The sequence below is a fragment of the Triticum urartu genome, chromosome 2 (genome assembly GCF_003073215.2).
Source record: "Triticum urartu cultivar G1812 chromosome 2, Tu2.1, whole genome shotgun sequence".
NCBI lineage: Eukaryota > Viridiplantae > Streptophyta > Magnoliopsida > Poales > Poaceae > Triticum > Triticum urartu.
Window position 1 is genome coordinate 183107500 of NC_053023.1, and position 17635 is coordinate 183125134.

General features: G+C 41.0%; 2 long non-coding RNA genes across 9 annotated transcripts; both read left to right on the forward strand.

Moving 5' to 3' along the window:
- Window positions 1–3074: 3074 nt before the first annotated feature.
- On the forward strand, window positions 3075–12843 carry LOC125536658. Of its 7 annotated transcripts, none has more exons than XR_007295141.1 (7): window positions 3075–3780; window positions 4037–5049; window positions 5761–5968; window positions 6993–9470; window positions 9590–9980; window positions 10173–11885; window positions 11969–12843. It is a non-coding gene; the product is annotated as an uncharacterized LOC125536658 (long non-coding RNA). The 7 variants fall into 7 exon arrangements; XR_007295142.1 differs by having other exon boundaries at window positions 4042–5049; XR_007295143.1 differs by having other exon boundaries at window positions 4988–5049.
- Window positions 12844–15806: 2963 nt separating this feature from the next.
- Window positions 15807–17629, forward strand: LOC125536660. Of its 2 annotated transcripts, none has more exons than XR_007295146.1 (3): window positions 15807–16601; window positions 16749–17124; window positions 17401–17629. It is a non-coding gene; the product is annotated as an uncharacterized LOC125536660 (long non-coding RNA). The 2 variants fall into 2 exon arrangements; XR_007295147.1 differs by having other exon boundaries at window positions 15812–16601; window positions 16749–17090.
- Window positions 17630–17635: the final 6 nt, after the last annotated feature.

The following is a 17635-nucleotide window of genomic DNA, read 5'->3' on the forward strand; positions in this document are numbered from 1 at the left end:
GGATGAACATGTATCTCATTTTTGGAAGGCAAACATGTCTCATTTCCTTGCTTTGTGTCACATTGCAGTAATAATTTAATTATTGGAAAAAATAACATATGTTAAAATTATTCATCTCTGACATCAAGCAAAAACTTTCTTGAAATCCTTTGAAGGCTACATGAAATAGCTTCAGAGTGTTCATAATAAACATGTACCTATTTGGAGATCTTATATTAAGAAGTAGTCCTACTTGATATATTCAGTGGTGTGTTTGCAAAATCATTTGGTATGTCATGCTATGCTACATCTACTTCCCATGATTTTCGGCTTACATAGTTATTACTCCCTCTGTCTCAAATTAAGTGGCTCAGCTTTGTACTATGCTGAGAAGCAGCAAACACCATATATATTGCCATTTGAGAAAAATATAACACCACAACATTTAACTGCTCATTTCTTTTTTACTTGTATAAAGGAACTATCTTAGATACATATATGATCCATAAAGTTCAAAATAAGATTAGTATGAAGTCGAGTAGGACTAAACATCGTCTCATATTTGCACGATAACTGATGTTTTCTCCCGTTGCAACGCACGGATCCTTTTGCTAGTAATAATAATAATAACAATAATAATAATAATAATAATAATAATAATAATAATAATCTAACCTAATAATAAAGCACGAATTGACTCCGTGGGTTCACCGTCACAATACGCTTCTTCCCGTGATTTTACGCTTTTAGTTTGAATTTTAAACATACTAGCAAAATTGCCCGTGCGTTGCAACGGGTAAAAAAATGTCCCTAATGTCACGGGAGCAAAAACCTGCACCCTGTACTAAAGGGCACAATGTGTAAATGTGAGTCGGACACTGCGTCTTAATGAGACTCATTCATGGGTCAATGCTAATGTGTGTTTCCAAGCACTTGCTGAGAGGCACGATCTTTACATCATAACATGTTTGATAACATAGAAGAGGTCAATGCTAGTATTAAATACGGGGAAAACTTTTTTAAGGATTCTTTTTGTGTTTATAGGAATTAGCAATATATGAAATAAACGGTACACATGTAAATTATCTCCAAACATATCAATATATCACATCGAGATAAAAAGGGCTATTGTTGTGAAAAATGTTTGGAAAACTAAAAAAATGATAGTCACGAGAACTTGCATAGTTAGACACATAATATTTCATCACTCACTTGAGGCACTGATAACTTGTAAAGTTTTTGGATGTACCAAACTCAACCTAATTCAACATTGTAAATGGTATAGTTGATTCTAAACCACCATCATACCACCAATAATTATGTTCCCATATTTTTTTGGAACAACATATTATAAAATATATGTATTGACCGAGAAAATAATAAAAATTAAGGTAAATAGTTTAGTCCATATATATATATGCATGCAAATTTGTGGGGGAAATGTAGTTGTCATTACCCATGCATAACAACAGGAGTCATTTACTATCATGGGTCTTGATTAACATTCAAAATGCATGGAAAATAAATGGGCACAACAGTTAGGCTACAATTTTCCTTGAAAGGAAAGCTAGTGTGGCAGAGAACATTTAGATCAGTGGTCATGTGATGATGTAAAGCAAAAAAAAAACATCCACTTAACTATCCTACTATAACAGTTGTTTGACAGCAAATTCCAGGGATACACCGTACAAATAAAAACTTCACATGGCGCTCCTCCGCAAGGTGATGTGAAGCTTGCTCACCATGGTGGAGACCGACGCGAGGCGCCTCTGGTGGAAGAATGCGAAGGCGCTCCGCCTCGGGATCAAGGCTTCGGAGCGCCTCGCGAGGGAGACGAAGAGCGCCAAGGCGAAGGCGGCACACCACACCCAGGAGCAGCAAAGCCGCGCCATCCGCCTTCTGACAGGTTACATCTCCTCCACATCGGAGAACGGCACCACCAACTCGGACGACGATCCTCCAATTTGTTTGTCCGAATCTATCAATATTTGTTTGCCCGATGATCTTGTTTGTGATGTTGGTCTACATGTTTCGTTGTTGCATGGCTTTGATAGATTTGGGTGCGGAGATATGTGTACGACGGTTGCAGACATAGATATATTGGTACTACGCGCGATCAATACCACGCGTGCCCAGACACGTCTGCGGGCGAGTGTTTTCGGATGTGTAGGTGGGATATACCAAATATTGTAGATGCTCTTAAAAAAATAAACCAGCTGGTAAAAGGGGCGAGCGATCGGCACGTATCCATCGCCTACGACACTGCTCATCCATTCGCCTCCACCGTTTAAAATCTTAAATCCGTTCGGTTCTACCGATATGCATCTTGTATTCTTCTCTCTCTTCATCTTCTCCACCAATATCGTTCTCAATCTCCGTTTCCACACCAGTCTTGATTGCAATTGCGGCATCACAGGTTGATGCCCCGGGTTGTCTGCACGTCCAAGCCCACAATCACGTCCAGCCGAGGAACGCCATGCATGTAGTACAGCCGTCCGTTTATTTAGCCCCTCTGCCAATGGATTCCCTTATGTATCCTCTGTTTGTGTGGCCAACTTGTTGATATTTCAGGCAAGTTACAAGCATTTATAAATTGGTGGAAATTAGTATAAGAAAGCAAGGTGGGACAATTCAACAAAAAATATGCATGCATCATTATTTTATAAAATAAAATCTGAAACGTGGCTTGTAGCCTATAAGAGGCCCAGTAGTGCATCGTGCCAGGAGAAGGCCTCATACACATTACGTCTGAGAGGCCAGCTTGCGTACGTAATTGAGCACGTACGAAAATAGATTTGCGACGGTCTGGACGAAAATCATATAATGCGTTTGCTGCAGCCTAGCTTGGGCAGACGTACACGCCGGCTGATGGCCCATAAATAAAAGTGAACGATCGTGAGCCTGCGTAAAAAAATAATACCATTTCGGACAAATCATATAAAACACACTGAAAGCATAAAATCACGAGAAGAAGCGTATTGTGACGGTGAATCCATGTAGCCCATCTATACTTTATTATTAGAGAAAGATACGCGAGGTGGTACTAATATTTACCCAGTGCCTCCCGTAAGTAAAAAAAGACCTAACGAGTCTGATCCCCATCTCCCTTTCTCCCTTCTGTCCCCATCGCACCACCAGGCGCACCCACCCACAACCCACCATGGATCCCGCATCCCTTCGTCGCTCCTCTCGTTGACCACCATCGTCGCCTCCCCCAAGGCCACCGGCGCTGATATTCAAACCATGGTCCTTTTTAGTGGAGAGGCGTTGAGGAGATGGCAGTCTCCGTCGCCCTGTCGCGGATCGTCACGGCCGCCAACGCCCAGCACCGCCTCCCTCGCCGCTGATCAACGCCGCCACCATGCCACGCACTGCCACCACCATGCCACGCACTGCCGCCACCCCGCCGTCCTCTCCCTGTGTCAACTTCCGCCACCACCGCGCAGAAACCAATCGCCATCACGCCCCCTCCCCATTTACGCCCAGCCTCCCTCGCCACACGCGGCCTCCTGTGTAGCCAGCATCATGCCCAGCGTCGCCTCCCTCGCCGGCGCGCCTGCAGCCTCCACCATATTATGGAGTCACCGCCGCTGCCACCGCCTTTCCAGGTCGTGCTTCCTGATTGCAACAGTAAAGGGGGATTGAAGCGGCCGTGAGGTCAAGGAGAGGGGAGGTCCAGGCATTGGAGAGGAGGAAGAAGGTGGTGAAGGTTGTTCTGTTGCTGCTGATCCTCCCCAGGCCAGACACGGCCATGTTCTGTTGATACTGATCCTGTATCACAGTGCCCACAATATGTTTGAGGTAATGCCCACCAGGTTGCTTTTTGATTAATTAGTTCAATTATTACATGGACATGTGAAGATACTTTAGTTTGATCGAGTCTAGATAACTGAGTTCAATCGAGTCAAATGTGGAGGAGTAACATCTACGTATAGAATTTTTTTTTTTGACTGTGAATCTACGTATAGAAATTGATAATAAGTAATCCAATGCCCGATTCAGTTCTTAGTTCTTACGTCTACATATGCATGCAATGACTGAATATTATGACGACCAGTTCAGGATTCAGAGGTAGAGGAATAGCCTGCAAGTGTGCACCGTTTCTGATGCTTGCACGGCGAGTGCTCTTCCTGGCCACCGCCTCGGGCACCACCAATGGCATCGGGAAGTATTCATCCGCCAAACCAGCTGTGCAGGCACCCTCCTCCGAAACACTCTCAGCGAGCCCCCTCACCCAATCCAGGATTCCCGGCCATGTACTCCCTCTTCCTCTTCAACCCCCTCCCGTTGGGTCAGGCCTTCCTTCAATTCGGTGGACATTGAGTCGCCGCCTCGGCTCTAGACTCACTGGCGAGTGGACTGGCGAGGGAAGATGACGGGATGGAGATTGATCACTATACGCAAAAGGTGGACCTACTTTGTTTTGTTATTAGTATTACCAACACTAAACTGCATGCATGGGAACTGGGAGTTTGAGACGGGCTTGCAGTAAGTTGTAAGCCGCGACCATACAATTTCAGTATCTATTCATGTGTACGTCGGACCTAGACAAGGTTGGAGGGCAGGTAGAGGACCGGTGGTGCGTTAGGCATGCAGCGTGTGTAACAACAGTCGACCACAGGTGGGCAGCACACTGTCACTAGGGAAGGAGATGGTGGCAGTGTGTTTTGATTAGCAGCAGGTGGCTCCATGGTGGCCAGTGCAGCAGCGAGCTAGCGTGTTGCTGTGGGAAGAGGCAGAAAAATTAATCTGTTTGTGGTTGGACGATGGATTCCCGTTCCCTGGTAGGCAGCTAGCTCTTGAAATAATTTCAGCAAGAACAACATCCTCAATTTGGAGTGGTCTTATTCGCTACTGCATATCTTGGACATTTTCAAATGTAGATCAGATTAACTATATAGTAGACACTGTGCTGTTGGTGTTTAACTGCTCGTGAGATACGCGTCAATATTGCAATCAACTCTGACTGCAATTGTATAGTCTCAAGGGCCTGCATTCTATATTGAAGGTTCAACATTGAAGCTGCTTGCATTGATCCGCAATAGACCTTGACTTCAGCGGAAAAATGAGGTATATTGAGCTTAATGACACATGGTTACATACAGATAGAAGAACCGGTTGTACTATATATGTTTTTGTCCTGAAGTACCGTTTCTACTTCTGATTCATGTAATGAATATTCAGTGTATATAGTTCATTCTCTACACCTTTTTTGAAGAAAACACCTATTTCTTTGTGTTTATATTTAAAACCTATGTTTTTATTTTAAAGAACACATATGAATTTTTGTTGGACATGAAATGAGCTACCATAACTACTATAATCTATGCATATGGTTTCCGTAGATTTTTTTGGTGAAGAGTTGGAATCCCAAAAGACAAGAATGCACTAGATGTCCTTGATTATAGTTATACTTTGTGTAGGTTTCTATATGTTGAATTTCACATGGAGCAACTTGGTCCGCGAGTTCTGTACACACTATTTTCATCAGCTTGTGTGGTAGCAACAATATTTGTGCCACGACATGTAGTCGAAACATAGGGAAAAACTTTGTGGAGAGAGAAGTTTCACTGTTGAAAACACAATAAAGGCACCCTCTACTCTTTCCTCTGACATAAACCATTTCAGATCATCTTTGTCTACCAGTCAGCATCTATAAATAGCACTGGTGATATTATAAGTTGGCAGTATTATATATATTCTTAGTTGAGAACTTGGTAGTTAGGGCATGTGGATTACAAGTACCACACCGAGAATACTTACATGCTCTTGTCATTGCAGGTTTCATGGTGGCAGTGCCTTCTTCTACATGATGGGAATTCAACGGCATTTTTTTTGTTAAATACTAGCTGGGTGTGTCGTCTATTCACAGATCGTGTAATTTGACCATCTCTTGCAGACAAAACACTCGGGGAAAGTTCCCAGCCGTGCACCTGTGACCGCTGGAGAGGCATACTGTTTTAGGAATGCATGACAGACTGGTAGTGAGGTTTGTGTCTATAGGATGGAATTACTTGATGTGTCAAAATGGTGGTCTTTATTATGCAATTTAAGTGATCTCTTGTTGAACCCCTCCTTTTCAGAAAACTACTCATAATGTTTTGGGATTATTTGATTTTAGTAAGGTGACTTATACACCTAGACGGCAGGAGTATTAATTAATCTTTCAAGTTTGATCTTCTGTCTGCATAGTTTTAATGATATTGAATGCATCAGTTCAAAGCATTTTGTGGTGAAAATCTAGGTCAACAACCATATACTAAATGAACATGCTACTGACTGCATTTCCTGTTAACAGAATTTATTGTTTGATATTTGGGATCCTCAGTTTCTAACAATAATTCAACCTGTGGCAACACACCCGCATATGCACCTTATAGAGATGAAGGCAACCTTATTTGGTTGTCAGACTTGAATATAAGTCGAGCATAGTGGCACGTGAAGCTGGTTTAGTCGATTTTTAAGCCCGTTGCAACGCACGGGTGTTTTTCGGATTAAATGGAAGTGCGGAGCTAAAATAGGTAATGATGAACATTGTTAGGGTCCCTCAAATTTCATCTTAAAAAGAAATACTCAGTTTAACCTTATTTCTGACGTTTACAAAAATTGGTTTATAAAAATATTGCATAATGGCACATGGAGCATGTTATATTTTATTTTTCGCCCAGTGCAACGCACGGGCATTATGAGAGAGTGAAGCATATTTGCTTGAGATTTGAATTATTTTTTGATGTCAGGTTTGTACGCTATACTGTTTGATTAATGAAAACTGATAAGAGTAGTGGCAAACACTTGATTGAGTAAGCTACTGGATTTTACGAGTAATACACAGTAGTTTCTTGCAATATTATCTGCATGACAAGAAACACCCATATTTGATTTTGCTCTGTGATTGGTTCAAATATCACTTTTTGGGCTAAAGCTGATTGGATACGAGTAGTAGTGTCAACAGTAATAACTTGAAACATGATTTTATCATGGCTCTAAATTTTATTGCTGATGATTTCTTTCAGGATATTTGTAGAGGCTATTTGCACCGTAGTTCAAGGCAGATGATAGAGTACAGGCGAGGCAACTCACTTATATTGGTACTCGTTTAAATGGTTATCTATTCTGCCGGCATAGTTACATGCCATATTAATTTCAGAAGAACAATTTCTAATTTAGTGTTGTGCTTGCATGCATTGTTATGTCTAAAAAGAAAATTCCAAACAAAAGCAAATATAAAGTCACAGTTTGTCTTTACACACTGGATAATGAATGTTTCAATCACGCTAAATTGAACCAAGGCTTTTAGAATAAATTGTGACCTCTAAGCTTGTGTGTAGTCAATTACTAAATGTGTAATATTAGCACATATTAGCATGACTATTTCTTAAGTGCAGCCAGCCACCAATTCCATTTGATTTGAATTAATATATTACTTATATACTCATTTAGATATTTATTTATGTCCTCGATGGATTGATTTGAACGCCACAATTTTATTACCCCGTTGCAACGCAGGGGCCCTTTTGCTAGTCTATCCCTAATTATTATATATATATATATATATATATTATATATATATATATATCCCTAATAATAATAAAGCACGGATTGACTCCGTGGGTTCACCGTCACAATACGCTTTCTTTCTGTAAATTTACGCTTTCAGTTTGAATTTAAAACATATATACGAGGTGGTACTAATGTTGCCATTGGTATAGATTTGACAAATTATGATTTTTATCCGTCACGGGCTTTGCCTCACATGGGCCGAGATTGTGAGCTGCGACTTCGCCCTTGCATATGGGCCGAGATTGTAGAGGAGCGGAGCAAAAATTAGTTGATTTTCATGGGAGTCGAACTCAAGACCTGCCATTTAATCTCAACGTGCACAACCAACTGGCTAAAGCCAGGCACGCGTTAGCTTATGAATTTCCTGGGAAATAAGCAGAGCTGCCCCGAGAGTCTAAGAAATAAATGATTTTCTGCAATTAGAAAGACAAGAAAGAAAGGAATAACGCCAAGAAAAAAAAGGCAAATGAAGAAGTTGACTCCACGGGAAGGCAATGATTTAATTAGTGCAGCTTGATTGCTTTCCTACTTAAAAGCGGAGATGCAGATTAAAAAAAGCAAGATGCATGCTGGATAATTATTGTCGCTGATTGCTTTTCTATTTAAAAAGCGGGCATATATATGCATATCATGAAATTAATTAGTAGGAAATCCAACATTAAATTAAATTATTTTATATTTTAACTTTCTGTTATTAATCTGATTTTTAGATAAAATCAAGCTTTTTAATTGTACAATTTTGAACAAAAGTTTCTAAGTTTCATAATTTTCTTCCTTGGTTCCTAATTTTAGCTAATTTTTCCTTTTTTTCCCTTTTAGTAAAACTCTGGCAGACATGACAAGAATTACATTATGTTTAGACTATCAAGAACAATCATTAGAGAGGAAAGTAACCTTTTTTGGTGGGGTGAGTAACCATATTTGTGACTTTTTTAAGATATAGAGTGCACTAGATTTTTTTTCAAATTTTTTTACCTTCTCTATCAATATAGATATAGAATTTGTCACAATTTGGCAGAAGAAGGGGTGCTTTGTGTCGATTTTAAGCAATACCCGGGGTGTGTTGACAATTGAGGAACATTGTTGTGAACCATAGAGTTTGACATTTTGTTTGAAATCTAGGAAGTGCTTTCGACTAAGAAAATATTTTTTAAGGTATGCGCATTGGATCAAAGATAATCAGTTATATTTTTAATTGCATATGATGTGGAAGTATAGGTTTATTTTATAACACATTCAAGTGCAAGTGCAACCGATATATAAGTTATTTTGTGACAATGTGCGTCCATAGATCTTTGTAAACATTAAATTGTTCATGAGCCGTTATATTTTGTCCATAAAATTCTAATTACATTTGAATACATATTGATTTTGTCTTCCGGTGCAACGCACGGGTATATGTGCTAGTAATAATAATAAAGCACGGATTGACTCCGTGGGTTCACCGTCACAATACGCTTTCTTTTCCTGACATAATACGCTTTTACGATTTGTATAGACAAAATCGTAATATAAACGAGGTGGTACTAATTTGAGCCCCCACTTTGTTTTTACAAAAAAAACCTCTATTAAACCAAAACTACCAAACGAATCCTCCGCCTCCTCCCCTGCTCTCGCCATCGCCCGCAGAGCTCCACCCAATCCCTCGCTCGCTCGGTGAGATCCAAGGCGGCCGCGTCGGCTGGGAGCGGACCCACGCGGGAGGAGGAGTTCGGCGAGCATGAGCTGGAGGTGGCAGCCATTCTCGCGGACCTGTCGTCCATCGTGCGGGCCAGCAGCAGGAGCAGGCGCGGCCGGAGATCCCCTCGTGGAGCCGGCGCCGGCCGAGGAAGGCCCTAGCGGCTCCGCCGGCCAAGAAGCCCGCGGCCGATAGCCCGGACACCCCGCTCGCCTTCCTCGACGACGACGAGGCGGCGGCAGCGCAGGACAAGGTGAGCCGCCGGGCGCGAGATCTGCACCCGCCCGCCTCCCTCCGCCAATTCGGCCTGCTTCGATTACAATTTCTTGCTGCTCGTTGACGTGTTCCTCCTCTCCCTCTGCCTCCGCTCAGTCGGCGCAGGAGCAGCGCGGCGATTTTGACGAGTAGGAGATGGAGCGCGTCACAAGCACCTTGGCTGCACCCTGAGGTTATCCATCAGGCAAACTGTCATCTCACTGTCGTTCACGATGCTGCTCCCAAGCCTCCCGACGAGATTGTGCGAGTTGCAACTTACATGACGCAGATTCTTTTGCTATACTTCGGAAGCCGGCAATAGCAGCGGCAACGTCGACGCATCCACGGGCTGGACAAAACTTGATTAGCTTATTACTGCATCAATAATTTGTGCCTGTAGGACTCTTTCACAAATCATGTCAATGAGACTAGCAATTTGAAGAGGCTGCTGCACATGATATGAAGATATTGGCATATACAGTCCCAAACATAAGTTTCAAAATAGCAGGTCCGTTGTAGCAGTGAATTTTCCTAATGTACTGTAACCTCATTTGCATCTACCTAACCTTTCATCTTCAATTTTTGTATGCATCCGAGCCCAAGTAGTTAAATAGTACATTAGTGTAGACAAAGAAGAGTTGAGCTTCCAGTACGCCATTATAACCACCTTTCCTAACTAGCTCTCTCTGGTTGGTTGAAGGTGTGGAGTTTAGCCCTGTTCCGCTGTATGGAAAGCCATGACCTCCACACAGATGATGCAAGAGGAAACAAGCTAGACTCACAACTTTGGTTTTCAGGCATCTTCACCAACAAATATTACCCTGGTACTGACAGGTTGTTAGTATTATATAAGTATACTTGTTCAGCCTTTCCATGTGCTGGTCTGAATATCTAAACAAGGAAGCAGGCTCAGTTGCTCACCAACCTACTATTGCTGCCAACAAGTAGCCAGAAGCCCATAGAAGACATTTGCATTGATCACAGAAAAATGAAGTATTGAATTTGTAGGACATTGTCATCCTAATCTGGTTCCCACATATTCAAGATGTGAAGATTAGATCTTTGCTCCAACAAAGCCATGACCTTCAATTTTGTTGTTAATTTAACAGCTGTTTTGATTGTGCCGATCGATCGGCTTATAAGAGCCAATTTGGTTTCTTGTGAACTAGAGCATCCTATTTTTCATGATTATATTAAGAGCTTCCTATTTTTCATGATTATATTAAGAACTCACAGATCTCCTTCACAGCCACACCTAACCTGCACATCATCTAGATTCAAGAGAGCCCTACTACTGCATCCAACCTAAAATCAATGTAAAAACAAGGGAAGTTCTAACCCGATATCTCCGTCTCCTGTGAACAAATTTTAAGCCCGATTGATGGCAAGTGCATTGCATGTGTAAGTAATCTGGGTTGAACGTACTTGAGGTCTTCCATCACTTTTATTACTTGAATAGAAATTGTGCACATTGCACGAACTACCCATTAATGGGCAGCTGATATATATGATGCTTGGTTCATAATAGCTACTTCAGGTTATCCCTTCTGCTATATTTTTCATACTCCCTACTTTTGTGAGATCTGAATTGGTAGAGAAAACAGACCGGGATATTCGGTTCCTACCTAGAGATGCAGTGAGGACTTACTGTATTGATTAGTCATTTGAAGAGTTAACTAGAAAGCATTTAGTATGTCTTCAGTTATGTTGTCGTGGGGCTGTGCACACGATTCACAGACAAAAAAACAGCACCGTGCATTGTTTTTTTACATGCATGCAGCATGTGCAACAAATTTGCTACTATGGACTAAAAACAATCACCAACTAGCTAAATCAACGGACACTCTATGGGAAGGAGAACAAGCATACTAAATAACACGAAGCAGAGTAATTCCAAGATATTTTGAGAATTCATTGCAGTGGACTGTGTTGTGTTTCGATTTTTCTTAACCTTGATAATATTGTCTTGGATTTGAAATGATGGTATACATTTATTCTTCTTCTTTTGTATAGTTGTGAAGACCAAACTTAGAAAATTGTACCGGTTGTGATTTCAATCGAGTTTGAGGCTTCTGTCAAATATAATTATGTTCCCTGCTGATTATAATTTTGTTCATGTAGATGCATGAAGTTTCTTGTTCGTTTTATTTGGAAATAATCTCGATTTATTCTACTGTCTTGATCGTAAAGCGACATTTTTCTCCTGACACTGTTCACTGGTCACTGTGGTGAACCGAACAGCAAATCAAGGACTTTAGAGCCCGGCCGCAGACCTCACGGAGCACCAACGATAGCCTCAAGGTGATTCAGCAGAGCAAGGTGATGAGTACTCAGCTGGCTGGCCAATATCAATGATCTTATCGGCCGGCAAAGCGGAGACGGACGGCCACGGTCCCGACCTTGCCAGCAGGCGGTGAGTCTTCTCCCTCTAAAACCTGATCGTGAATGCCCGACTAAGTCCGCTGAAACCTTTTTTCACTTTGTCGCCGTGGATAGGAGACAATAAATGGGATCAAGGGAAGTTGGTCGGGCTCCAGCGGCACATGCTTACCACTGCTGACTGTTGCCGGGAAAGGTATGTTGGTTTGATTCTTTCAAGATCCCAAACTAAAACAAGTCACCTGTGACATTTGAATGATGCAAAGGTTTGTTGTCTCTTCCCAAGAAATTGTGTGCAGAGAAGCTACCTTGATTTTACATGCTGAACCTATTTTTGCATAATCAAACACTGACGATAAGAGAGATGAATGTGCAGTATGCTAAATTTGGGTATCCAATTGCAAAAGAATTGGATTATTATTTACATTAGAAGCCAGGTTATCACTATGTATTTTAAATTGATCGCTCATGGACCGCTCAATTGGCCATAAACACAACATAATTCGATCCCTCCCTTCAAATTGGCAACTAAAGGGAAGGTGAGTTAAAATGTCTCAGCCCCTGTGACCTGGCTGGTTATGTTTATATTACATCCAATATTATGTGTACTCATTTGATCTAAGGTTATTTTTAATAACTTGTTTTTTTGTCACGAACAAATCGATGAACCGGCGGTCCAACCGGTGACAGACACAACGGTTCAGTTGCCCGTTCGGTTTTAAAAAATATAGTCCGATGGTCATGGTGGAAGAACATGACATGAAGTGCTTTGTATCCCAAGAACGACGAGGAGACATGAGCAGCCGGTGGCAGTGCTTCGCACTTCGAGCAGTAGGGATACTTGATCATAGGGAAAGGGAAGGGAGATGAGTTCGTGCTTGCATGATTTTTAGGGAAAGAGCGTGTGTATTGTACTTCTGTGTGCATGAAGTGTTTTGTTTGGGCCAAGCCCAAATAATGAAAATAAAACACTATCTCTAAAACTATTCAAATCCTTTTGCATTTATTATCTTCTGCAAATTCTAAATAAAATTTTGGTTTAGTTATTAAGCTTTTAAATTGTATACAACAATTTCACCGTTTGTATATACCACTTAGAACACATCCATCACTTCTCTTCCACCCGGTGATAGTGATAAGTCGAAGGAGGTGCCATAGAAGGACATGACTGACTTTCTCAACTCTATACTACATGGTCCAAACATCAACTATTCTTTTTTTTTACCCGATGATAGTGATAAGTCGAAGGAGGTGACATCGAAGGACATGACTATGACTTTCTCAACTCTATACTACATGGTCCAAACACCAACAATTCTTTTTTTTACTGCAGACACAGAGCGTGTATTTTTTTAAGAGAAAGGTTGTATCAAATTGGCTTTTATTTCAAAAAATGTGAACATTTTTAAATATGTTCATCATTTTTATATTCAATATTTCCTAAAAATGTACCAATTTTTTAAAAAATGTTGCATTTAAAAATATTTTCAAAAATTAAATAAATCAAAATTATTTCTAAATGTGTAACAAATGTGAATTGTAAAAAATCCCATTTAAAAATGATTAAAAAATTCAAAAATGTTACTTTTAAAATAAATAAATATTCATGTTCTCTCGAAAAGTAAAAAAACGATTGACAAATTATTCCATGCACAACTACTCTTTAATCAGATGAAGGATGTTAAGGTGGCTTCTTTAAATCCATACTTCATACTCCGAAAAAAAAAATTGAACATAAGAAATGTTGCGCAATCGCACACACAAAGCAAATTTTGCTATTTTTTGACCCGTTGCAACGCACGGACGACAGTGGTGGCAAGCAAGAGAAGTGGAATCATAGACTAGGACGAGTAAGGATTTATTTCTCCCGTTGCAACACATGGGCCCCTTTGCTAGTCTATCCCTAATAATAATAATAATAATAATAATAATAATAATAATAATAATAAAATATAATAATATAATAATAATAATAATATAATAATAATATATAATTCCTATTAATAATAAAGTACGGATTGACTCCGTGGCTTCATCGTCACAATACGCTTTCTTCATGTGAATTTATGCTTTCAGTTTGGATCTAAGTTTCTAACCAAGGTGGTACTAATTTTCTGTACTAACTTCTTCAAACCTATTAAAATATTTGTACATAAAGTGGCATCATTACGCTCACCCATCCCGGCTGGGCCATATCAAGCAGCCCATCCGCACTCCAAAATAGGCCCATGCAAGCCTCACATGCTTTGAATCCTACAGGCCCGGTTGTAATACAAAGGAAACGAGGTAAAAAACATGCAGGTTACCAGAGTTCGAACTCAGGACCTGCAGTTTGATAAATATTGTAGCGACCAACCCATCCAGCACACCTTGCATGTTCAATCCAAAGTTTACTTTCCTACTAAATAGTACCGCCTCGCTGCTTTACATCCAACTCACCCAATTTAAATATGTCTTTGAGTTTCTTGGGTATTAGGAAGCAGTGAATCATGAGAAAGATATTACAAAGGAAAGAGAGGCTAATTATTATTGCACGCCCATTTAAAAGAGGATTTCCAACGTGATCAAAATAAGGAAGGAAAAAGTAGCTCAGGGAATAAGGAAGGAAAGAGAGACTAATTGGCATTCTATATATGTGATGGGCTATATTATAAACGAGAAAGAAAATAGAGCCTAATTCGCATTCTATATATGTGGTCGGCTATAAACGGATCCAAGGAAACATGCAAAAAAGAAATCAAAGGCATCCACCAGGGCCAACCTTTTACACTCATCCGGCCGTGCTCTTAATAATAGATCGCACACACCAATAGGTAGGGAAATAAAAAAAAGTTGGCATTCCTAAGGAAACGAGCGGCAGGCACTTCTAAAACATAATACTATAAAACAGTAGACATAAAACATATTTTTGTGGGGAATTAATATGCAAATATAGGTACAAGATAATATAGACACTTGATGCATTGCATCTGAAGTTATATCATGTGTTAATTATTTATTTTATAGCCTCTGTAATCATGAAATGAGCCTTGGCAAGCTAGCTGCTGAGACTGCATGCACGCGAGACGGACCCCATCCAAATTCCAGGGGTGCCAAAATCAGAGATTGATATTACTAGGTCAAGACATATTGTTCAAAGAAAAACAACTACTGGTCAAGTGATTAGGTGCTAATGGGCTTTTAAGAGCTAAATAAATGAAAAGGACTCGCCCTAAAATACAGGCCAACCTCACGTCTCTCTCTCTCTCCCTGTATTTTTGTTTCTCATTCACTGCATGGTTCTTAGTAGAGCGACCCCATCCCATGTGATGCCTGCCATTCATGGTCTCCAACCTTTCACCCCTCTAAAGTTTCTACTGTCATAATTTTTGTTCTTTCTGATACATCATTAATTTGGGTAGATTTAAATTTTAAGATAAAATGTGAACTCCCTGAAAAAATATGTAGCACCGCAATAATTTATACAGATATTTTAATTTATATTTTTTAAATATAGGGCCTAATTTTGATTTTGCACAAGACCCCGAATTTTGAAGGTACGACCATTCAGAAGAAAAGTTAGTACATGTCTCCAAACTCCATCGTATGGCAATGTCTTCACTGGACTTTGTTTCAGTTTACAACAATATATATTTATGAGGTAAAATACCATGTTATTTTTTATAAGCACAAATATAATAAGTGGAGCTTATGGCTACACCGGTGCCAAAAAATTGGTCACTCGCAAAGATTAAAAGATAATGCATTGCCAGTTAAAGTAAATAATTAACACATGCACTTTGATTAATAAATATGGAAAAAATGTACAGTGGATTAAAATTAGTAACAGTAATTCAGCTATATAATAGACAAATCCAAATGCTCATTTAATGATTTGATTCTTTACTGAGGAAATTTATTAATTTCTTAATAATCTTAAAGTGATTTTGTTAGCTAGCCTAATTTGTTAGTTACATTAAAAGGTCATAAATTTGATGGTATGTACTATTAATAATCTTTGTGCTTATTTATTAATGATAGGAAGTTATGTTAATAAACATATGGCTAGCAGTATTTGCTTTGCTCTGTACCAAAGCACGGGTGTAGTCTCGGGCACTGTAATCATTGTCGGTGACAGTGGGAAGGAGGACGTCCATTGTCACGGATGGGCGTTATGTTGAGAAAAGGATTTGACCTATGGGGTCTTGAAACAGGAGCGTGCAATTTTTTCTCTCCCGTTGCAAAGCACGGGCATTTTTGCTAGTAATAATAAAGCACGGATTGACTCCGTGGGTTCATCGTCATAATACGCTTTCTCCCTGTGATTTTACGCTTTTAGTTTAAATTTAAAACATATTCGAGGTGGTACTAAAGCGTTATTACTAATAAAGAGGTTATTGGTTTTCGTCTGTATAAGTCGCTAAGTTTCTTCCGTCCGGCCCGCTTGACTGGGCCGTGTTGATCGTTCCCTGTCAACCGCGTGATGACTGAACTGGGCCTGGTCAACACTTCCCCTCCTACGCCAGAGAGCTTTCCCCCGCGGGCCGCGCAGGCAACTCCTCCTCCTCCTCTACCTCCGCCTCCCTGCGTCGCTCGCCGGGCCGGAGGACGACGACGAGCCCTTACTGGAAGAGGAGGAGGAGGGCACCGTCGAGCTCGTGCAGCTCGGCGCCAGCCACGGCAAGAACGTCCTCATCCTCACGAGCGACACCGGCGGGGGTCACCGCGCCTCCTCCGAAGCCATCAAGGACGCCTTCGGCGACGACTACCGGTAAGCGAATCATTCCTCTGCGCCGCGAATCATTTCTCTCCTTCTGTCTGTTAATAGATAAACAAATTGTTGGAATCTCCCCCAATCTGTCTGTCAATCCAAGTGGCTGAGCCTGCGCTGATGATGGTTTCGATTTGGGCATGGCAGATCTTCGTCAAGGATCTCTGCAAGGACCACGCCGGCGGGCCGCTCAACAACATGGGGGGCTCTTACAAGTTCATGGTGAAGCACGTACAACTCTGGAAGCTGCCCTTCCACGGCACATCGCCAAGATGGTCTGATTCCGATTATACAGCACTGCGATGCTACCTCTACTGAACACACGTGTAACTACAGTTGAAGGATCACAAATATATGGTCCAGCAATGCACGGTAAATCTGTATCCAGGCAGATTCAGTCCACCTCTTCACCACCGTGACCCACACCTACGACCTGGCTTGGTTGTGGTGCTAATTCAGCAATGCAAGTCTGATCCCTTCAACTCTCAGGTGTCTTATTCCACTACTTCATGATGATGCTTGGGTGCGTACTTGGATGGTTATACTATGTGATTAGATTGATTTTTTAGGATCCCCGACTCCCCGTACATACATTGTTCACCATACAAAGCTAAAATACAACACTTTCAGATGTTGTACAGACTGTACAACACAAGCATGGCAACAAGTGTATTAAGAATAGAGAAATCATTGCAAATTATCTGCTTGATTTTTTTGGATTCCAGCGTGACGGTGTGGCCGTCTGACTGGAATTGAAAATGTTGGTGTTGTTCTGAATTCTGATAATGTTGATTAGCAGGGAGTGGGTTCAGAGTAGGGATGGCGGGAGCGTTTGAGTTGTACTGGCAGTCCGCCATCGGCAGGGCCGTCATGGAGACGCTGGACGAGATGGTCCTTAGCCCCGATCATGCCATCAGCGTCCAAGTACAGTTCGATGAGGTCTGATTGGCGTTTTGCTTGTCTGCGAATCAATCGGCAGGGCCTATAATATCAGCAAATTGTGTGTCGTTGGTTGTTTATTCATCATGGTCTTC